The sequence below is a fragment of the Hyperolius riggenbachi genome, chromosome 6 (genome assembly GCF_040937935.1).
Source record: "Hyperolius riggenbachi isolate aHypRig1 chromosome 6, aHypRig1.pri, whole genome shotgun sequence".
In the NCBI taxonomy this organism is placed as follows: Eukaryota; Metazoa; Chordata; class Amphibia; order Anura; family Hyperoliidae; genus Hyperolius; species Hyperolius riggenbachi.
Window position 1 is genome coordinate 299,890,001 of NC_090651.1, and position 24,632 is coordinate 299,914,632.

The window sequence follows — 24,632 nt, forward strand, 5'->3', positions numbered from 1 at the left end:
TGTCTACTAGATGGCGCTACACACTATCCTATTCCTATCTACGATATCCTAAGTGTTTGTGAAGGGTGTACCTTTTTTTTCTACCTTCATTTTAAATGGAACCCGGGATGAGAGATGTATGGAGGCTGCCATATTTATTTCCTTTTAAATAATACCAGTTGCCTGGCAGTCCTCCTGATCCTGTATCTCTAATACTTTTAGCAATAGACATTGAACAAGCATGCAGCAGATCAGGTTCTCTGACTCAACTGACTCAGGTTTTACTAGATTAGCCATATGCTTGTTCCAGGGTTTAGACATTACTTATGCCAGAAGATCAATAGGACTGCCAGGCAACTGGCATTGTTTAGAAGGAAATATATATAGCAGCCTCCATATCCCCCTCCCCTCAGGTTCCCTTAAATGTATGAACATGGCTTCCATTTATTGAAAAATAAAAAAAGACAATTAAATTAATTAAAAAAAATAAAGCCTGCAGCAGCGATCAAAGCAGCCCACTAGTGTTGGGCGAACAGTGTTCGCCACTGTTCGGGTTCTGCAGAACATCACCCTGTTCGGGTGATGTTCGAGTTCGGCCGAACACCTGGTGGTGTTCGGCCAAACTGTTCGGGTTCGCCCGAACGGCTCAATGCCTGGCCGAACAGGGCCCCTGTTCGGCCGAACAGGGCCCTGTTCGGCCGAATACGGCCCCCCTATGGGGTCGCAGGCATAAGGGGGGAGCATGCCCCGATCGCGGGGGGGGGGGTCGGAAATTCCCCCCACCCCCTCCGCTAGCGCTCCCCCCTCTGCCCGCTTCCCCATACAAAAGTTTAAGGAAAGTAAAATAATACCGGTGGTAGTGGCTGCCGGCAGTGGCACTGTGAAGTGAGTCAGGAGGAGGAGTCCGTAGAGTGACGCGTTGAGGGAGGCCGGGCAGCGGGCGGTTCAGCGGTAGTACCCTTGTGTTACTTCCGCCCTTTCTCTGACCTCACGTCCTCTGCGTGATGACGCATACGAGGATACGCGTGACGCGTACCCTCGTATGCAGAGGACGTGAGGTCAGAGAAAGGGCGGAAGTACCACAAGGGTACTACCGCTGAACCGCCCGCTGCCCGGCCTCCCTCAACACGTCACTCTCCGGACTCCTCCTCCTGACTCACTTCACAGTGCCACTGCCAGCCACTACCACCGGTATTATTTTACTTTCCTTAAACTTTTGTATGGGGAAGCGGGCAGAGGGGGGAGCGCTAGCGGAGGGGGTGGGGGGAATTTCCGACCCCCCCCCCCCCCGCGATCGGGGCATGCTCCCCCCTTATGCCTGCAACCCCATAGGGCCCCCAAAAGCGGGATGTTTGGGGAGTTCGGGGTTCGGCCCGAACATGCCGAACATCGCGGCCATGTTCGGCGAACGTTCCCGAACCCGAACATCCAGGTGTTCGCCCAACACTACAGCCCACCAACAAAAAGCTCTGTTGGTTGGCAGAAAAGGAGGGTAAATTTATTTGGTTGGTAAGTTGTATGACCGTGCAGCACACTGTTAAAGTTGCAGTGTGCTGAATTGTAATAAATAGCCTGGTCACTGGGGGATGTAAGCCTGTGGTCCTTAGAGGGACACTATCGATTAACATGTTTTTTTTAATTGAGATAGGAAATGTTAGGGAAGTGCTGCTAAGTTTGAGTGCATACATTTCACTGCTTATCTATTTGTTTACTGTTATCTAATTCCTTTCACAGGTTTCTGACGGCAGAGGCAGACTCAGCCATGAGGGGAGGGGGGGAAATTCCCTCACAGTGTATCTGTTAACCCTGTGTGTGCAGGGAGCTCAGTCAGAGACAGGCAGAGCTTTCTCTCACAGAGAGCAGAGGAAATGTATCTTATGTGAAGCTTAAACATTTGTAATACTGTAATGTGTGAAACCTGATACCTGTTTTCAAATAATCTGCTTTAATATTACACTGTTCTTAGCATGTCAGACTGCAAAGATTCATACCTCTGCAAATGAGACATTTCAAACGTAGCTAAAATCTACACACAATGAATTAAAGCTTTTGCCTCTGATATTTAACATGAATAGTAGGAAAATGTTAACACAGCTACTTAGACATTATTTGTACATTGTCATTTTAGAACACTTGGGCATTGATAGTATTCTGTTCAGTGGTTCATGTATGGATACTGAAGGCAGAGTTTTATCAGCAAACTTAACCTTATGCATGTCGCAAAGTGTACAGATGAATAGGAATCTCTGTGCTAAGGCATACTTAGCATCCTCTATTCAGCAAAATCAGACACAGGGATAAAATAAATAAAAAAGATAAAATACTTTATAGCAAAACCTAAAAAGTTGTCAATAGGAAAACCGCAGACTTTTATTCCAGCCACAGTTGATGGTATCTGCAAAGAATAGACTGAAGCTCAAATTCTCTTTTAAGGTTTACATGCTGTTTCAGCATATAGATCAGCAGGGATGCTCGTATAGTACTTTTTAAAAACCGAATTCATCCGGATACCCAGATATCCGGATCCGGTTCGGATATCCGAATCCGACCTTTTAGATATCCGCGTGAATCCGGATATCCGGGCGCATTATCCGCGGATATCCGACCAATTCGGATATCTGGATAGGAAAACAGGAAGTGCCTTTTAAATAGCTTTAAAAAGGGTTTTTAGGGTAAATGAGGCATGTATCATCATTATTTTGCAAAGGGGAACACTAATTGATGATGTGGGGACTTCAAATCCCCCCCCCCCCCCCAAAAAAAATGGCTGTGTAACGATTGGTGTAGCAACACAGATGTCTGATTATTGTGTGATCTGCAATATCACCAATAATACAGACATTATACCTGATTATGTGGTGATCTGCAGAATCACCAATAATGCACATATAGCTAGCAGATATACTGAGTGTATAGTGCTTGATGCAACAGTAACTGATTAGTTTGACAAGACCTCACGAGAGGAGCTGGTGGGTACTATCAGTGAGCACCTCACCAGTGACAAGGGCTCACTGGTGAGTAGAGTGGTCAGACAGGCTAGGATCGGCAACCGACAGGCAGGTGCAGTACAAAATCGTCAGGCAAGAGAATAGTGATATATCAGGCAGAGTCAGCAACAGAGTCAGATGGGCAGAAGTACAGAATCGATAAGCAAGAGCAAGGTCAGAGGCGAGCCAGAGTCATACACAGAATATCAAGTAATAACAAATAATACAATAATCCTAGTCTTGTGTGAAATCCCCGGTTTCCTCCCGGATCAAAGCACACCGGATACTGCCTAAGGTCTGAGCGCTAACACTGAGTATTCACAACAGCAGACAGGTTGCGAGTGATTCCCGAAGGCTTATGAAGCAGAGGAGACCCCCACGGCCGCGCCCACTCCAATCAGCCAATCTGGAGCGCCGTGAGTCTCCTCTGACGTCAGTTGACCGGCCGGTCAGCTGACGCGCCTCCTCCCAGCATAAAGGTCCTGTCTGTGCGCGCGCGCGCGATACAGCAACCCTATGAGCAAGTGATAATCCCGCCCTTGGTGTGCTAGATGCCGGAGGAGCGGGTGAACCGCCCGACCAGAAAACCGAGGCAGCTGCGGAAGCATCCTGCGTGCCTGCAACTGCACCTTCAGAGGGCATTACAGTACGCCCTCCCCCTTGAGGCGTGGACTCCGGACACAGTCCACCTGGTCTCTCAGGATGCAATTTATGAAACTTTTCCTTAAGTTCCTCTGCATGCATGCGATGACCCAGCACCCGAGATCTCTCTTCAGGCCCATACCCCTTCCAGTGAGCCAGGTACTGTATAGAGTTACGCACCACCCGAGAATCCAAAATCTGCTCTATCTCATACTCGGGTTCCCCATCAATCACCACAAGGGGGGGAGAGGAATCCACATGCACCGCAGGCTTCAACAGGGACACATGGAATGACTTAACACCTCTCATACTGGACGGAAGTGAAATGACACATGTGACACTATTGATCTTTTTGGACACAGGGTATGCACGTATAAATCTGGGGCCCAGTTTTGCAGAGGGCTGTTTTAAAGCCAAATGCCGAGTAGACATCCACACCATGTCACCTGGTGCAAACTCCCACTCTACAGACCGTCTCTTATCTGCCTGCTTTTTCTGGGTCAAAAAGGCCTTCTTTAGATTCCTTTTGACCATACCCCAGATCTCCTTCAATGTTCCCTGCCACTCTTCCAGAGCCGGGAAAGGGGAGGACACCACGGGCAGTGGAGAGAATTTAGGTTATCTCCCCGTTACAACCTGAAACGGGGAGAAACCTGAGGAGGTACTCTTCAAATTATTATGGGCAAATTCTGCGAAAGGTAGAAATATTACCCACTCCATCTGGGCATCTGCCACATAGCACCTTAGAAACTGCTCCAGGGACTGATTAACCCTTTCAATCTGCCCATTCGTCTGTGGGTGGTAGCCAGAGGAAAACTCTATCGTTCATACCCAGATGATTACAAAAGGCCCTCCAAAACTTGGAGACGAACTGGACTCCCCTATCTGACACCACATTCTCCAGAATACCATGCAAATGGAAAATGTGGTAAATGAAGAGTTCTGCCAGTTCTTGTGCAGAGGGGGGTCCGTCCAAGGGAATGAAATGGGCCGTTTTGCTGAACCTATCGACTACCACCCATATGATTGTTTTCCCATCAGATCTGGGCAATTCACCCACAAAGTCCATAGACAGGTGAGTCAATGGTTGATCAGGTACCGGCAGTGACTGTAGGGTACCCCAAGACTGCGAATCACCAGATAATAATGTCTTTATTAAGGTGACTCTCTGACTCTCTGTACCCGAAGACACTGGCCGTAACTCAAAATATGACAAGCAACGGTGCTTAAAATTTCGGAAATCAGACCGGTGCCCCGAGAATCTTTCGGGAGGAGGCATCCTGGGCTCATTAACAAGAAGGGATTACACTTGTGCATTAGGACCTTTAAGATGGTTAACTATCTCAGACAGTTGATCAATCTGTGTCTGCTGTGTGTTAACCATTCTGATGAGATCGTTAATGGTCATGATCAGAAGTTCGACCCGATTGCACAGTGTCTCCATTGACATTTTTGGTCTGCTGTTCTGTAACGATTGGTGTAGCAACACAGACGTCTGATTATTGTGTGATCTGCAGCATCACCAATAATACAGACACTATACCTGATTATGTGGTGATCTGCAGAATCACCAATAATGCAAGTATAGCTAGCAGATATACTGAGTGTATAGTGTTTGGTGCAACAGTAACTGATTAGTTTGACAAGACCTCACCAGAGGAGCTGGCGGGTACTATCAGTGAGCACCTCACCAGTGACAAGGGCTCACTGGTGAGTAAAGTGGTCAGACAAGCTAGGGTCGGCAACAGACAGGCAGGTACAGTACAAAATCGGCAGGCAAGAGAATAGTGATATGTCAGGCATATATCAGGCAGAGTCAGCAACAGAGTCAGAAGGGCAGAAGTACAGAATCGATAAGCAAGAGCAAGGTCAGAGGCGAGCCAGAGTCATACACAGAATATCAAGTAATAGCAAATAATACAATAATCCTAGTCTTGTGTGAAATCCCCGGTTTCCTCCCGGATCAAAGCACACCGGATACTGCCTAAGGTCTGAGCGCTAACACTGAGTATTCGCAAAAGCAGACAGGTTGCGAGTGATTCCCGAAGACTTATGAAGCAGAAGAGACCCCACGGCCGCGCCCACTCCAATCAGCCAATCTGGAGCGCCGTGAGTCTCCTCTGACATCAGCCGACCGTCTGGTCAGCTGACGCGCCTCCTCCCAGCATAAAGGTCCTGTCTGTGCGCGCACACGCACGATACAGCAGCCCTATGAGCAAGTGACAATCCCGTCCTCGGCGTGCTAGACGCCGGAGGAGTGGGTGAAATGCCCAACCAGGAAACAGAGGCAGCTGCGGAAGCATCCTGCGTGCCTGCAGCTGCACCTTCAGAGGGCATTACAGGCTGTCAATTAACATTAGGCCTAGGTTCCAGACAGCGTTCGTGCAGCCCACATTGGCTATCATTCATGAAAGTGCTCTCGGTAAATTAAATCCATGTGGGGAAACACCGCTGACGGTATCTCAGCCTTCTGGGTGGTCATTCATAAAAATGTTGCCTGTTGCGGTAAGAGATATTCCTCTGTAGGCTGGCGGTAGGCATGCAGAACCAGGAGAAGCTGGCCGAGTCCCTCCATGCAAACGAGATAAACAGAGGAACACCAAGAGCCCCAATAGTGTAGTATGTATTGACAAAGGGTGTAATGACAAAGAGTAATAGTTGTTATACTCACAAACATGAGAGGGAGGGTAGGGGGGAGAACCACACAGGGGTGGGGGTTGGGGGAAACCTAGGGGACTGGGGGAGGGGGTGGGAAAGACCAAGGGAAGGGTGTGTGTCAAGAGGAGAGTGTCTGAGCATGCTAAATAGTGTGCAGGATGTGACATCAATTAGGGAGAGGAAGTGCATCATCAGTGGGCGGAGCCTACAAGGACTTACCCTTTTAAAGAGGAGTCAGGCCGCCATCTTGGAAGAGGCATGCCTGGTCCTCAGTGCTGATGGGCCGCCATGTTGGAGGTGGCCCAGATACACAGCAGTAACTTCAACATTTGCCAAAAAGATATATAAAAAAGGGCATAATAAATAGCAGAGATTAACCAGGTCTTGATAAAAAGCATACACATAAATATACATACAACATATAGCTTATAATATTAAAAGTACAAAGTAAAAGGTCTATGTCACATTTGTATTAAAAGAAAAGTGGTCTGATGTTGGTTAAAAAAATCACTATTAAACTTATGGTAGATCCATGGTATGCTTAAAATCCCCTCCATGCTTAAAAGTCCCTCCATGCGGTGTTCTCTCTGCTGCTGCTTGGGAGGTCTGTCCCATTCACTTACATGTACTCCGCATGCCTATCGCTACATCCAGGGGAGTGGTAATCCCCGTCTATATACCACTTGCGTAAAGTTTTATGAATTGACATTTTGTTACTTTTCCGCATGGAATCACCGCACATTGCGGTAATTTATCGCTCTGCTCGGAAATGTTAGCTTCGCATGCGGAAACAGCCTTTATGAATTGACATTTTGCTGAGTGTTCGGTAAAGTCGGCTGTTTTTAGCATTTCCGCATGCAGGAATGCTTTATGAATGATAGCCATAGGAACCGTTAAGAATTAGCCGCAGACAACTCGGAAGGGAGCCTGTGAGACACGGGTGATTACAACTTCACCCACTGGTTCAGAGTAAACTGCCACCACCGCGGTTACCATGGGACGGTGGAGCCCACTAACTGACTGACTAGTCCTGCGAATAAAACGGTTAAACACACGGTATTCTGTCTAGCCAACAACAAACAAACAACAACAACAACAACAACAAATAACATTTGTAAAGCGCTTTTCTCCCGTGGGACTCAAAGCGCATAAGCATGGCTCCGACCATCGTGGTACAGGGGAAGAATTTTATAAATCTGGAAATGCCAGGCTAAACAGGTGGCTTTTCAGTCTGGATTTGAATAGCTCCAGGGATGGTGCTGTCTTTACTGGGTGTGGTAGGGAGTTCCAAAGAGTAGGGGCAGCATGACAGAAGGCTCTGTCTCCAGATTTTTTGAGGTGCACTCTGGGAGTGACCAAGTTTATAGAACTTGCTGATCTGAGGTTGTGAGAGGTGTGGTGCAGCTTCAGCAAGTCCTTCATGTATCCAGGGCCCAGATTGTGCAGGGATTTGAATGTCAGCAGTCCAATCTTGAAGAGTATTCTCCATTCTACTGGTAGCCAGTGCAGTGAGCGAAGGATCGGTGTAATGTGACAGTGGCGAGGCTGGTTTGTTAGCAATCTGGCAGCAGCATTCTGCACTAATTGCAGGCGACGCAAGTCCTTTTTGGGGAGGCCAGTATAAAGGGCATTGCAGTAGTCCAGCCGTGATGTGATGAAGGCGTGGACTAGGGTTTGAAGATCCTCTGGGGGAATCAGATGTTTAATCTTTGCAATGTTCTTCAGATGAAAGAAGGAAGATTTAACTACAGATGAAATTTGGTTTCTGAAACTCAATTCCCCATCGATTAGTACGCCAAGGCTGCGCACAAGGTTGGAGCTGTTTATGTCTGAATTCCCAATCCTGATTGGTGTTGCTTTAGGATAGAGCTGTTTTGATGGTGAGCACTGGCTTTGGACAAACAGGACCTCAGTTTTGTCAGCATTCAGTTTCAACCAGTTATCATTCATCCATGCCTGAAGCTCAGCTAAGCAAGAGTTTATTTTTGGGGTAGGGTCTGTTCCACCAGGTTTGAAGGACAGGTATAACTGTGTGTCATCGGCGTAGCAGTGGTACGTCAGGCCATGTCGTTGGATAAGTGTACCGAGTGGCAACATGTAGATTGCAAACAGCAGAGGGGATAGGATTGATCCTTGTGGCACTCCGAATTGTAGAGGTGCAGGTTTGGACATTATAGGTCCTAGGGATACTCTCTGTGTTCTGTCAGTCAGGAATGATCTGAACCACTGGAGGACTGATCCACTGATGCCACAGTACTCCTGCAGTCTGTTAAGCAGGATCACATGGTCAACTGTATCAAAAACAGTAGCGTATCTTCAGAGACCCGGGATCAGTTCTGTGTGTGCTGATAAGCAGGGTAGCGGACAGTGAATGACTTGGAGAAAGTCGTTTATTCACGCAATATAAATAATTAATATATACAGACAATTATTAAAATCACAATTATTAAGACAGTAATAGCCAGTATGAAATAAAGAGGGAGAAAATACTTATGGTTTGTGGAAATATGTCCTTCTGTGGGAAAATCATCAAGTTCAAGCAAAACGGTTTCAAGTTCTTAGAGTTCTTTGTTTCAGAGTAAAGTTCAGCAAGATTTAGAATCCAAACAAAATGGAGGATGTCCTTTGTTTCAGCTCTGGCAAGATGGCCACCACTTGTTCCTCATAGTGGCCGTGTGTCATGAAGATGGTAAAGGGAGGAATTCGATGCCCGCCTGCTGGCCAGGTGCTTTTGATGAAGCTGGTTTGAGGGTGTGGCAATGCCGGCCCCTTTGAGTCACCCACCAATGACAGTTCATTCCCTCTGTGAGATTTTAGGGCTAAACTTATGAAATGCTGTAACTCCTGAACCATACATGTTATATTTAGGGGGGTAGCAGCTTCAGACTTGTTGGAAAATACAGATTAATATGACATCAGACATGGCTAAGCTAGCGGGTCAGGCTCCTGAGAAGATTCATATCTCGATAACCGGACGGTCTATCCCAACGAATTTCATATCAGCACGATGGCCAGATTTTACCGAACAAGACGATATGAATTTTATAGCTGTGCGACATACGGTTTTCATATGCTGACAGGAAATCATACCACCCATGCTTTTCTTATGGCCCGTGCTCGGTGCCGGATCGTCTGGCTTTCTATGCCCCCCCCTGTGGAGCCAGCTTCCTGGTCCTTTTCATGGGGACATCTGCTGTAGGGGGAATGAGCATTCAGGAGGGGTGAGGGGACTGCTTTGGCTCACAGGGGAACAGATCTCTGGATTTAAAACAACACAAAAATGTCATATTCGGATCGCTTGCATGACTACACAGATCCGACAGGGAGCGATCAGGAAAGCGACTGTGAATTCTCTAGATTCACCTGCGTTTCTCACGGCTATTCCGTGACACTGTCCTAATCTAAATACACAGGCAGTGTGCAGAGAGGGGCCTGGAGGTGGGAGATGCATCACAGAACCACAACACTGAAGAACTTGGCAGCCTTCCAGACACAGGCTGACAAGTCTGACAAGAGAGAGATAAGTTGATTTATTACAGAGATGGTGATAGTAGAACGTGCTGCAGTAAGCCAGAACACATTAGAATAGCTTTTGGAACTTGTAGGATGATAAAAAAACAGGATGCAATTTTTGTTACGGAGTCTCTTTAAGCCCAACACACCGGCAACAATATCTGGTAATTTCATTCATATTAATAATCAAATATTTGTTTTGACGACACCAAGTTGCAATGAGATCTATGTGAAAGTGCAAGGTCAGAAACCGGAAATAAAACTGCAGCCGTGCGGCCGAAATTACAGCCGATTCCTGTGCAAACGGCTGAAATTATCCATGCAGCTCAGTTGACAGAATTTAGATTTTCAGACTGACATTTATCACTTTTCATCAACTGAACAGCCAAAAGTGTATCTGATCCACTCTCTGATCCACTAAATTACAACTGTAGCGAAAGGGACATGGAGGCTGCCATATTTTTTTTTCCTTCTAAGCAATACCAGTTGCCTGGCAGCCCTGCTGATCCTCCGCCTCTAATACTTTTAGCTATAGACCCTGAACAAGCATGCAACAGATCAGGTGTTCCTGACATTATTGTCAGTCCTGACAAGATTAGCTGCATGCTTGTTTCTGGTGTTATTTAGACGCTAATGCAGTCATGTAGATCGGCAGGGCTGCCAGGCAACTGGTATTGTTCAAAATAAAATAAATATGGCAGCCTCCATTTTCTTCTCACATCAGTTGTCCTTTAAGAATCATGTCTGAAGGTAAAACACAAAATTCTATAAGTGTATGTCTAGCGTAAAGGTGCCCATTAGTGGTGCAATATTTTCCTCAGATGCGTTCTTCCCATCAGATTTTTACATTCAAATTGTACAGAAAACCAAGCATTATGTGGAGAAAATCAACTGAAAAGATTCTTTGGTCGATTGGAGTAGAAAGGTTTGTTGAACGGAATCTGAATCTTAAGAGAGAAAATGCCATAATCCGGTTTATGGGATCAATCGCAGTGGCGTAGCTAACGCTCTATGGGACCCAGTGCAAATTTTACATTGGGCCCCCCCCAAGCACTCTTTACATAACAGTTGAGAAGACAAACCAAAACCTGCCAAGGACAACTACAGTGTCAGAGGTGCAAGAAGGGGATGGGGAACAGTTTGTTAATGATTACTACTGTTACAGAGCAATTTTCACCTTTCAGCGCTCCTTCCATTCATTCGTCTATAACTTTATCATTACTTATCACAATGAAATGAACTATATCTTGTTTTTTTTTCGCCACAAATTAGGCTTTCTTTAGGTGGGACATTGTGGCAAGAATTATTTTATTCTAAATATGTTTCAATGGGAAAATAGGAAAAAATGTGGGAAAAAAATCATTATTTTTCAGTTTTCTGCCATTATAGTTTTTAAATAATGCATGCTACTGTAATTAAAACCCATGAAATGTATTTGCCCATTTATCCCGGTTATAAAACCGTTTAAATTATGTCCCTATCACAATGTTTGGCGCCAATATTTTATTTGGAAATAAAGGTGCATTTTTTTCAGTTTTGCGTCCATCCCTAATTACAAGCCCATAGTTTATAAAGTAACAGTGTTATACCCTCTTGACATAAATATTTAAAAAGTTCAGTCCCTAAGGTAACTATTTATGTATTTTTTTAATTGTATTTTTTTTTTTAATTACAAAAAAAAAAAAATTGGGGAGTGTGGGAAGTAAGGAGTTAATTTTTTGTGTAAAACTAATGTATTTGTATGTGAAAAATGCTTTAGGGTGTAGTTTTACTATTTGGCCACAAGATGCCCACAGTAACTTTTTGTTTAATGCGACCTACAAGCGTCCTTCCGGAACATTGTACTTGTTCCTCCACATGAATGCCTTAGTGGATTTTGAGCAGTGTTTTGGGGCGTTCCTCTTTACAAAACATCTCTAGTTCATTCAAGTTTGATGGCCTCCGAGCATGGACAGCTCTCTTTAACTCACACCACAGATTTTCAATTATATTCAGGTCTGGGGACTGAGATGGCCATTCCAGAACATTGTACTTGTTCCTCTGCATGAATGCCTTGGTGGATTTTGAGCAGTGTTTAGGATGTTGTCTTGTTGAAAGATCCAGCCCCGGTGCAGCTTCAGCTTTGTCACTGATTCCTGGACATTGGTCTCCAGAATCTGCTGATACTGAGTGGAATCCATGCATCCCTCAACTTTGACAAGATTCCCAGTCCCTGCACTGTCCACACAACCCCACAGCATGATGGAACCACCACCATATTTTACTGTAGGTAGCAGGTGTTTTTCTTCTCCATGCATAACGCCCCTTGTTGTGCAAAAATAACTAAATTTTAGTTTCAGCAGTCCACAGCACCTTATTCCAAAATTAAGCTGGCTTGTCCAAATGTGCTTTAGCATACCTCAAGCGGCTCTGTTTGTGCTGTGGGTGGAGAAAAGGCTTCCTCTGCATACAGCATCTCCTTGTATAAAGTGTGCTGAATGGTTGAATGATGCACAGTGACTCCATCTGCAGCAAGATGATGTTGTAGGTCTTTGGTGCTGGTCTGTGGGTTGACTCTGACTGTTCTCACTATTTGTTGCTTCTGTTTATCCAAGATTTTTCTAGGTCTGCCACTTTGAGCCTTAACTTGAATTGAGCCTGTGGTCTTCCATTTCCTCAATATGTTCCTAAATGTGGAAACAGACAGCTGAAATCTCTGAGACAGCTTTCTGTATCCTTCCCCTAAACCATGATGGTGAACAAGCTTTGTCTTCAGGTCATTTGAGAGTTGTTTTCGACCCCCATGTTGCTACTCTTCAGAGAAATTTAAAAGAGGAGGGAAACTTATGACCCCCTTAAATACTCTTTCTTATAATTGGATTCACCTGTGTATGTAGGTCAGGGGTCACTGAGCTTATCGAGCCAATTTGCGTTCCAATAATTAGTTCTAAAGCTTTTGGAATCAATAAAATGACAAATTTATGCACCTGCCTAATTTATTTAAACAATTATTGTGCACTTTCTGTAAATCCAATAAACTTCATTTCACTCACTGTGTGTGTCTCCTATACCTATACGATATATTTAACTGACATTTTTTATCGTAACAACCAACGAATTATACAGGAAAATCATCATGACGCTTAACAAGGTTGCCCAAACTTTCGCATCCCACTGCAACTACAAATCATGGAGACCAGCAAAACTTTGATGGGGCCGTCCAATGTTCACTCCCTTTCCTTTGCCTACCCCTGGTGACCCTCACAGCCTGGGGTCATAAAGCAAGTGTGGCCATCATAATCTTCAAGCCCATAAAAAGTATAGCAATAAAAACAGCTGATCTGCAAGATGGGCCCCTATATCGGAGGGAGTGAAGTAATAGTTCGGACCCCCTTATAGCTCTGGGCCCCCCTGTGGTCCCAGGGTCTACTCCCTTCTAGTTACACCTCTGGTTAAAGCAAATGTGAAGCGAAAATACATTTCTGAGACCATGAATTATATGTGCAGTACAGCTAAGAAAAAAACATTAGTAGCAAAGAAAAGAGTCTCATATTGTCTTCCAGTACAGGAAGAGCTAAAAAAAACTTCAGTATCTATGCAAAAGACTTAACACTGGGTTGAATACAGTTCTGTTTCCTGAAGCACTTATACAGCCAAGAAACAGTGAGAGACCGCTTGAGGTTTTACTGCAGGAAAGTTCAATGGGTCATTATTTCTGCTTTGTTTTAAAGCTTAATGACAGAGTGTGGTTTTAAAACTGCAACTGTGACTGAATGATGCAATCTTATAAAAAAGATAACTGGAAATAAAAATATGAGAATTTTTCTTTGCTGCTAATCTTCTATTCATTATCCGTACTACACATACAAATTATTGTAACATAAGTTTTTTTTTTTGTTCAGGTTTGCTTAAATGCCCCTACTCCTACTCAGACAACAGGTGCAATGCAATCATTGCCAGAATGGTGCATTCACCGAGATTTCACCCTGGGCTCACTACACACACATCTTCGGCTGCTAGATGTAACAAACGTTGGAGAGGCAGTTGCGGTGAACAGCGCTACCACCGCAGCTGCCTCCAGCTCTCTGCCTAGCAATCTATCCGTGCCTCGGGCGTCTAGCACGCCGAGGACGGGTTTGTCAGCTGCACATAAGGTCGCCTTATCGCGTGCGCGCGCACAGACAGGACCTTTATGCGGGGAGGAGGCACGTCAGCTGACCAGCCGGTCGGCTGACGTCAGAGGAGACACTCGCCGCTCCTCATTGGCTGAGAGGAGTAGGCGTGACGGAGGGGTCTCCTCTGCTTCATAAGCCTAGCTGAATCACTCGCAACTTGTCTGCTGTTGCGAATACTTGGTGTTAGCGCTCAGTACTTAGATAGTTCCGGTGTGCTTTGATCCGGGAGGAAACCGGGGATTTCACACAAGATAGGAATTGTTTGATAGCTATAAAGATTATTCATTACTGTGTTATTATCTGTGCATGACTCTGGCTCGTTCTGACTACTCTTCTGCTCAGTGATTCTGTACCTCTGCCCATCTGATCTTGCTGCCGACTCTGCCTGTTTAAACCTTCCTGTCTCTGCCTTCCGATTTTGTACTGCATCTGTCTGTCTGTTGCCAACCCGATTAGTCGGACCACTCTACTCTCACCAGAGGGCCATTGACTCTGGTGAGGGGCGCTGTACTGTTAGTACCCACCAGCTCCTCTGGTGAGGTATAGCTAAACCTATCAGTACTACTGTTGCACCAATCACTATACTTGCTATTGCTGTCACATCAGCTGTCTGATATACCTGCATTATAGGTGATTCTGCAGATCACCATATAATCAGGTATATATCTGCATTATAGGTGATACTGCAGATCACCTAATAATCAGAACTCTGTTTCTTGCTGACACAAATCGTTACACTAGAATATCCTGTCCTTCCAGTAAGTTCTGTTAAATATCTATTAAATATCTAGATTATGTACATTTTCTGCCTCAAGCTAATTTCTGGTTTGTATAATTCACCATTATTGCTAAGGCAGTGACTAATTACATCCACTGTAATATTCACCAGAAAAGTTATTGCAGATCTCACTACTTTCCTGTGATTTCCACACACAGCCCTGGTTCTAGACTTTTTGCTGCCTGAGGCAAACTTGTGAGAATTCGTCCCCTTCCACTCCATGATTTGGAATGATTGCACAGCACCCGACAATTTGCTCATTTAAATACTTATTTAATGTTCTCACATGACATGCTGCAGCTCAACACAATAGCACACTGGCTGGCTGTGAGTCTGTGACAAACAATCTGCTCACCCTCAGCCTCTCCATTCCTCCTCACTCACTGTCAGACTCCTCACACAGCACAACAAGCTGCCTCTCCCCAATGATGGCCTCTTCACCTCACTCTCCTGTCGCTTCTCCTCCTACTCTGACTGTATGCTGTTAGTGTACACACAGTACAAACATGCTGCCCCTGTAATCCCTGCGCCTAATGCAAATGTTTCACCTTGCTTCATGAGAGAACCGGCCCTGCCTGTACAGCGATGCTGAATCGTTTAGCCCAGTGCTAGGTATAGATTTATAAGGGTTGCCAGATTTGTAAAGCATCAACCAGCGGCTATAACTAACAATTCAGAATAATAATACTGTATACGCATTTAGTTTAAACGTGTCTCTGTTCCTTCCTATGGGGGGGGGGGGGGGGGGTGTTACAGAGGATCTTATGCGATGGAGGAATACAATAGCAGTAAGGAAAACAAATCCAAATTAGTTGATTGCTTTTCCCCAAGGCAGAATAAGCTACAGCAATTGTGGTGACCCATACAGTCAAGGGCTCATTGATTTACAATTGCCATATGTCTTTATGTAGCATAATTCCACATTTGCTGAACATTTATCCCCTGCAGATTTGTTACAAATTCAATGCAGATACGTTCATTCACATTCCATAGCACTCCATTCCATAACATGTATACTTTTCAACCTTTACTAGGAAGCCATATACATGTTCGTTAATATTGCCAGTGAGTGCAGGTGAACCTGGACAAGTGAATTCACCTAACTTGATAAAGATGGCTCTTAGTAACCAATAAGAATTCAGTTTTAGCATGAAAGTGCACTCAGGCTGTTAACAGCTGATTTCTGAATAGTTGATATGAGTTTAAGTACTTCTGTCCAATCAGCAAAATGTAACTAAATTCCAAAACATGGCTGTGCATAATTTTTTTTGTTCAAGGAAACAGGTGAAAATAAACTGATGAGATAAACAATTGTATCTATCCTCCTTCTCCTAAAAATGACTTTTTTTTGATGTCACACAGTTTTGTTTTAAATCTACTTTTTAAGTTTTATTGTCTCTGGTCAATGACACATTCATGAAAGTATGCCAGAGCTAAAATCTATGATCTATTGGCCCTTTTTATCTCTTTTATTTATCTGTTATACCCATTCACTGCCAGGAAAGTTTTATGGTTGTAATTCCTTATCAGTGAAGGTTACATCATAGTCCGAAACGGCCCTAACCTGGACAGAAATTGTCACGTGCATACCTGATGTTTAACTCTTTCAGGCAGAGAAAGAAAAAAATGAACACAGCGTAGTTATTAGTGTGCTTGGCACTGTACATACACATGTCTATCTCATAACGTCACCTTGTGTATCCTTTCAGAAATAAAATAATATTTTTTTTCTACATTACCTTTTGCAGATGGCCCGGTCTTCCTGCCAGTGACTATAGCCAAGTAGAAATGTAATGACCAGAAGGATAGAGAAATGAAAACAGATGCAGGGCGGCAGTAAAGTCTATGGAATAATTAAGACACAAGTCACATCTGGATGAGAATTGGATGCTGCAGCATCCCTGGCTTGACTGGTCCAAAGGGCAGCAGGAAAGGCAGATAACTGCTAGCTAAATCTTTCCGAAAGGAATCCAGTTAGAGGATTAAACTGCTTCAAGTAGTAATACTGTACTATATGTCAGCAAGCCAGTCCCTGACCCCATTATTAATTCTGCCTTTCATAACATATAGGCAGAGGTAGAACTACAGCTCCACAGCACCACAGTGTACAGGTAGAACTGGGGTCCACCTCCGTCAGTTACTCTCCCATTCTGATATTATCAGGTATTTCATTATTTATCTGAAGCACTAAAAATGCTGAATATTACAGGTTTGCCGATTCCTACCCAATAAACCCTCCCAGCAAAAGTCTTATTTATAGGAAACCTGTGAGTTAATAAAAAAAAGTGTGAGATACTTACCAGGGCCCCTCAGAACATATATGACTGCATTCACTCAGAATGGCCGCGCTTGTGAATGCCCTCCCCTCGAGCGTGAACAAGAAGAGTCTCTGCCAGCTGGGGTAAAGAGTCTCTGCCAGTGGGGTAAAGGAGGACATGGGTAAGGGTTTTTTTTTTTTTTTTTTAACTACCATTGCTTGGCCCACTAGTATATCACTCCAAATATATATAATAGCTGATTGCCCGGCATTGCCCGGTTATGTATTTGGCTGGTGTTGGCTCTACCCACTTTTTCTAACCCTAACAAACAATTACTCCCTTACTCAATGACCTCGTTTGTGAGCTTTGTGGTCTTTGGCGTCAATAATTTGCATTGAAATTAAACAAATCTGAATGGTTGTGGCTCCACCCCTTTTCTGAATTTGAACCCCAGTCACCCAACGATCGACTGTAGCAGGTTTGAGGCTTGTGCCACTAACAGTGCAAGAATGGCAGCAATTAAAATCAATAGGTGTATTTTGATTGGCTTTTGTATGCTCCACCCACTTTTCTGTATATCAATCCTAGTTACCCAGTGACCAACTGTGCAAAGTTTGAGAACCGTACCATAACAATGTAAGAATGGCTGCAGTTTACATTTTCCCAGTGAAATTTGTATTTGTCTCCGCCCACTGATGACCCGGAGTTGCCCAGGTATGTATTTGGCTGGGAGAAATCGAGAGTCAAATCCAAAAAGCATGGCACACAATAAGATTCAATACAAGTAGAGATGGATGCACTCCAGAGCTGCTCCCTCAAACTTCTTGGAAAGTAGAATAGGGCAATTTGTATAATGAAGGGAGCACTCTATGGTGCATTAAAAGAGTAATTTATTTTGCCATAAAACACATTAAAAACTTACTAGACATCAAATGATAAGAGCATATCACATTGTAGGAAGGTTCCCCTCCTCCACAAACTGTCCCCCAAATTGCTCCGTGGCCAGCGGTGGGGGATCCAGATCTCTGTGGATAAGGAAGTTCCAGCTGGATCTGGTGGGCGGGGCCTATCCTCTGCATGCCAGCAGCGTCATGACTCGTTTCGGTGCTGCTCCGCCTTCGTCAGACCCTGACGGAGACGCGCCATGGAGAACATTCTGCTGCCTGAAATATCCTCCAGCATGACCGGTCCCGGCAGTGGGTCAGTAATGGTGTGGGGTGGCATTTTTTTGGGGGGCTGCACAGCCCTCCATGTGCTCACCAGATGTAGCCTGGTAATGGGAGTACAAACAACAACAAACAAACACAGAACATTTATATCGCGCTTTTCTCCTGGCGGACTCAAAGCGCCAGAGCTGCAGCCACTAGGACGCGCTCTATAGGCAGTAGCAGTGTTAGGGAGACTTGCCTAAGGTCTCCTGCTGAATAGGTGCTGGCTTCCTGAATAGGCAGAGACAAGATTCGAACCCAGGTCTCCTGTGTCAGAGGCAGAGCCCTTAACCATTACACTATTCATCAGACCCCTTGTGAGACCATATGCTGGTGCGGTTGGCCCTGGGTTCCTCCTAATGCAAGACAATGCTAGACCTCATGTGGCTGGATTGTGTCAGCAGTTCCTGCAAGATGAAGGCGGTGATGCGATAGACTGGCCCACCCATTCCCCAGACCTAAATCCAATTGAGCACGTCTGGGAAATCATGTCTCGCACCATCCACCAATGCCACGTTGCACCACAGACTGACCAGGAGTTGGTGCATGGTTTAGTCCAGGTCTGGGAGGAGATTCCTCAGGAGACCATCTGCAACCTCATCAGGAGAATTCACAGGTGTTGTAAGGCGTACGAGAGATATCGTCGCGGGTGACTTGGGCGTAGGATACAGCCGGTATATGACTGATCCTGGTGCCACACAAATTCCCGGCTGTGTCAAATACTATTCCCCCTCCAGGCTGCCATGGATGGTGGGGAATGAAATAATTCGGCTTCCAGCAATTGCTGGAAGCCGAATTATTGTGTTTTAAAAGTAACTTCAGCTCCGTCTTCTGACGGCGCCGAAGTTACTCTCTGTGCGCTGCTATAGCCGTAATTCCTATTACGGCCTGTGGTGGCGCTGGCTGCGTCCAAGTCTCCTGCGCTGCTGCGCCCAAGTCTCTGGCGCTGGATTCACAGTGTTTGGTTGTAAGGAGGACATACAGACACGTGAAGGCCACACACACTACTGAGCCTCATTTTGTCTTGTTTTAAAGAGTAACTGTTAGCCCCCAAAGTGAAATTTAAATCTCTACAGCAATGTTTTATTTAGTATTAAAGTGATCCAAAAAGCCAATGCAGAACTTAAAAATCAATATAATTTTGTTACTATGTAGCCTTTTGCCCAAGCTAATGACGCAAAGCCGCATATCTGATACTGATGAGCATGCAGAGCATGCCTATGTCTGCCCGACCCCCCTCTCCCCCCCAGGACCAGGTGTCGATCTATTCGCACCACAAACAGCTGACCGCTCTGACAGGGAGAGAGCGCGGCAGCACTTCCAGCGCAGCCACGGCAGAGCAGCCGCCACCGTGCATCTCTCTCACATGTGACTCGGCGGCGGCTGCTGTGCGTGGCTGCGCTGGAAGTGCTGCCGCTCTCTCTCCCTGTCAGAGCGGTCAGCTGTTTGTGGTGCGAATAGATCGGCACCTGGTCCTGGAGGGGAGAGGGGGGAGAGGGGGTCGGGCAGACATAGGCATGCTCTGCATGCTCATCAGTATCAGATATGCGGCTTTGCGTCATTAGCTTGGGCAAAAGGCTACATAGTAACAAAATTATATTGATTTTTAAGTTCTGCATTGGCTTTTTGGATCACTTTAATACTAAATAAAACATTGCTGTAGAGATTTAAATTTCACTTTGGGGGCTAACAGTTACTCTTTAAGGACATTACATCAAAGTTAGTCAGCCTGCAGTGTTTTTTCCACTTTCATTTTGAGTGTGACTCTAAATCCAGACCTCCATGGGTTGATAAATTAAGGACCAGAGTCATCCTCTTCCTATTTCATACTGTGATTGACTAACAACAATCATGAGCTCAGAAACCAATCTGCTCCTGACTGATATGCAGAAGCTCTGCTGTCAGCGTGACAACAGAATGAGCGGGTACAGCGATGCGAACAGCAATGCGAACTGCGAGAGTGACTAGACCGTGCGTCGGGGATGAAGTTACTCCTTATAGGGACAGAAGAGGCAAGCACAGATATTATTTTAGTTAGTGATGATGAGAGTCCTTAAAGAATGACGGTAGTGCCTTTTACAAATAAGATTACCTATTTTTTATTGTACGGCCTAGGCATGTTAACACTATAAACAGGGAATATGTCATTGCAACAGACAAAGTAAGAGACACAATACATAAGCTATAAAAACAAGTATATAAATAGTATTCACATGGAAGATTTCATATTATACATACTGTATACATGTTTTATATTTAATTTACATAGTATGTATTACTACTACTTACATTAACGCTTATATCTTTTACGCTACCTCTGTGTAGACATTGGACATATTTCCATTTTCAGAGGACAGAACAGCAGCAGATTAATACATGTAGAAACAATTATTTGTCTCATCAGTTTATTTTTCTCTGCAAGTTTGTTTCTTCAAAGTGCTGTGTAAGAAATCAAAATTCCGTATTTTTTCAGACTATAACACGCACCTAGGTTTAGAGGACAAAAACCAGTGGAAAAAATATACACTAAACCTGGTGCATCCATGGTGAAGGGGCATCTCGTGGATTATGCCCCTTTGTACCTCATGCTCCCTTGTACCTCTTGGGACCTTGTGTCCTCCTTGTGTCCGGCACTATCCTCCTTGTGTCTTCCTCTATGCCCCTTTGTGTGCCCCTGTGTCCTCCTCGGCATGGGCACAGTACAGGGAGTCTCCGACATTGCGGCGGGTTGGAGGTCCGTATTGGCAGGTGTTCACAAGTCACGAACTTCCTGCATTTGGACTATAAGACTCTGTAACTTTTTTCCCCGCTTTTGGGGGAGAAAAATTGAGTCTTATAGTCCAAAAAATACAGTACATTCATTTCAACTTGATATATCGCAAGTCAAATCTATTTCCTCTGCCTACCTTTATATGGTATTCACCATATTTCTAGCAGAATCTGATAAAAATAGGTAAGGGTGTTGAAGAGTGCAGCCTGTCAATATATTGGGGCAAATGATGGAAATTAGTAATGGCTTCCAATCTCTGCAGCCTATTTGCAAGGTGAGAGTTTATGCAAAAAAGCATTGCAAAATGAGCTTGAGTAAGCTCAGGTCTGAGTGAAACATGAGGACGGGGAGGAGAAAGCGGAACCAGGCTCATCCTAGAACCTGTACATGATGCACATCCACATGCGGTGAGGAAGTCGGTGTATTTGCTAGCCATGGTTCCACTATACACGGGAATCATGTCTGCAACTGTGCAACCACCGAAATGGAACGGAGGGGACAACTACACTCCAAAAAGTTTTGCAATATCATCCCCCAGATTTGGTGAGACTCCCGTTACCTCTACACAGGCATCAGATAGTGGCACTTGAACTACTATGCTGGATCCAGCAGCAATTGGTGTGAGTGCTGGCCAGCTGGTGTGCCTGTGTCCAGTTTGAGTAATGTGTATTGTGGGCAGTCCAGCACTTCCAGCGCAGCCACGGCAGAGCAGCCGCCACCGTGCATCTCTCTCACATGTGACTCGGCGGCGGCTGCTCTGCGTGGCTGCGCTGGAAGTGCTGCCGCTCTCTCTCCCTGTCAGAGCGGTCAGCTGTTTGTGGTGCGAATAGATCGGCACCTGGTCCTGGTGGGGAGAGGGGGGAGAGGGAGTCGGGCAGACATAGGCATGCTCTGCATGCTCATCAGTATCAGATATGCGGCTTTGCGTCATTAGCTTGGGCAAAAGGCTACATAGTAACAAAATTATATTGATTTTTAAGTTCTGCATTGGCTTTTTGGATCACTTTAATACTAAATAAAACATTGCTGTAGAGATTTAAATTTCACTTTGGGGGCTAACAGTTACTCTTTAAGGACATTACATCAAAGTTAGTCAGCCTGCAGTGTTTTTTCCACTTTCATTTTGAGTGTGACTCTAAATCCAGACCTCCATGGGTTGATAAATGAAGGACCAGAGTCATCCTCTTCCTATTTCATACTGTGATTGACTAACAGCAATCATGAGCTCAGAAACCAATCTGCTCCTGACTGATATGCAGAAGCTCTGCTGTCAGCGTGACAACAGAATGAGCGGGTACAGCGATGCGAACAGCAATGCGAACTGCGAGAGTGACTAGACCGTGCGTCGGGGATGAAGTTACTCCTTATAGGGACAGAAGAGGCAAGCACAGATATTATTTTAGTTAGTGATGATGAGAGTCCTTAAAGAATGACGGTAGTGCCTTTTACAAATAAGATTACCTATTTTTTATTGTACGGCCTAGGCATGTTAACACTATAAACAGGGAATATGTCATTGCAACAGACAAAGTAAGAGACACAATACATAAGCTATAAAAACAAGTATATAAATAGTATTCACATGGAAGATTTCATATTATACATACTGTATACATGTTCTATATTTAATTTACATAGTATGTATTACTACTACTTACATTAACGCTTATATCTTTTACGCTACCTCTGTGTAGACATTGGACATATTTCCATTTTCAGAGGACAGAACAGCAGCAGATTAATACATGTAGAAACAATTATTTGTCTCATCAGTTTATTTTTCTCTGCAAGTTTGTTTCTTCAAAGTGCTGTGTAAGAAATCAAAATTCCGTATTTTTTCAGACTATAACACGCACCTAGGTTTAGAGGACAAAAACCAGTGGAAAAAATATACACTAAACCTGGTGCATCCATGGTGAAGGGGCATCTCGTGGATTATGCCCCTTTGTACCTCATGCTCCCTTGTACCTCTTGGGACCTTGTGTCCTCCTTGTGTCCGACACTATCCTCCTTGTGTCTTCCTCTATGCCCCTTTGTGTGCCCCTGTGTCCTCCTCGGCATGGGCACAGTACAGGGAGTCTCCGACATTGCGGCGGGTTGGAGGTCCGTATTGGCAGGTGTTCACAAGTCACGAACTTCCTGCATTTGGACTATAAGACTCTGTAACTTTTTTCCCCGCTTTTGGGGGAGAAAAATTGAGTCTTATAGTCCAAAAAATACAGTACATTCATTTCAACTTGATATATCGCAAGTCAAATCTATTTCCTCTGCCTACCTTTATATGGTATTCACCATATTTCTAGCAGAATCTGATAAAAATAGGTAAGGGTGTTGAAGAGTGCAGCCTGTCAATATATTGGGGCAAATGATGGAAATTAGTAATGGCTTCCAATCTCTGCAGCCTATTTGCAAGGTGAGAGTTTATGCAAAAAAGCATTGCAAAATGAGTTTGAGTAAGCTCAGGTCTGAGCGAAACATGTAGACGGGGAGGAGAAAGCGGAACCAGGCTCATCCTAGAACCTGTACATGATGCACATCCACATGCGGTGAGGAAGTCGGTGTATTTGCTAGCCATGGTTCCACTATACACGGGAATCGTGTCTGCAACTGTGCAACCACCGAAATGGAACGGAGGGGACAACTACACTCCAAAAAGTTTTGCAATATCATCCCCCAGATTTGGTGAGACTCCCGTTACCTCTACACAGGCATCAGATAGTGGCACTTGAACTACTATGCTGGATCCAGCAGCAATTGGTGTGAGTGCTGGCCAGCTGGTGTGCCTGTGTCCAGTTTGAGTAATGTGTATTGTGGGCAGTTCAAAGTAGATATACATGTATGCAGGTCCTGAGGTATCCCTTATTTCTGGTTTTATTGGGGTGGGTTGCAGCATCCTTTGTAGATCTAATTGTGGATTCATTAGACATTTGAGCAATGTAGAGTATGTGTTTTACCAATAGGGATGCTCAAATTCGGCTTCGGGAGATATCCGGATTTTTGCTATCCGGTTATCTCCCAGTAATGCTGTGCGGGCTGGGCGGGGGGGTCAAGCTTACCTCTCTGACGTCTTCTTCGGTCGTCCCTCGGCGCCTCCTACGATGCGCTCCATGCGCGTCACGTGATTACAAACACTTCCTCCTTCAACCTGGAAGGAGGAAGTGTTTGTAATCAGGTGACCGCCGCTTGGAGCGAATCGTGGGAGGCGCCGAGGGACGAGCGAAGAAGACGTCAGAGAGGTAAGCTTGACCCCCCCGCCCAGCCCGCACAGCATTACTGGGAGATATCCGGATAGCAAAAATCCGGATATCTCCCGAAGCCGAATTTGAGCATCCCTATTTACCAACACAGGATGTGCACTGTGTATCTTTATTTTTTTTAGAATACGGTCTGTGTGGTGTTTAGGGGCTGTGCCATGTTTGTTGTATTTTTCTTACTCCAAAAAGAGTAGCAATGACATAATGGGCGTAGCAATCACCCCTGCGCCTCCTGCCATCGCAGGGGGACCCAGAGGCTTTAGGGGCCCTCCACCTCACTCTCCCCAACCTGTGCAGCCAATTAGCAAAGAAACCTTCCCATTCACTCACAAAAACTGTGTGCAGGAGCATGTGCAATTATTTCCTGCTTCACAGCAGAACACTCTCTGCTGCCATTTGCCGCCTCCCGATCATGTGACCCACATGGGGTT

General features: G+C 45.0%; 1 protein-coding gene across 1 annotated transcript in view; it reads right to left on the reverse strand.

The window, feature by feature from the left end:
* The window catches only part of LOC137521645 (excitatory amino acid transporter 2-like), a 184,302-nt gene extending 167,657 nt beyond the window's left edge, over positions 1 to 16,645 (reverse strand). The window contains exon 1 of the mRNA XM_068241162.1: positions 16,451 to 16,645. The gene's annotated coding sequence lies outside the window, so the exon portion shown is untranslated. The remainder of the gene's footprint in view (positions 1 to 16,450) is intronic.
* Positions 16,646 to 24,632: the final 7,987 nt, after the last annotated feature.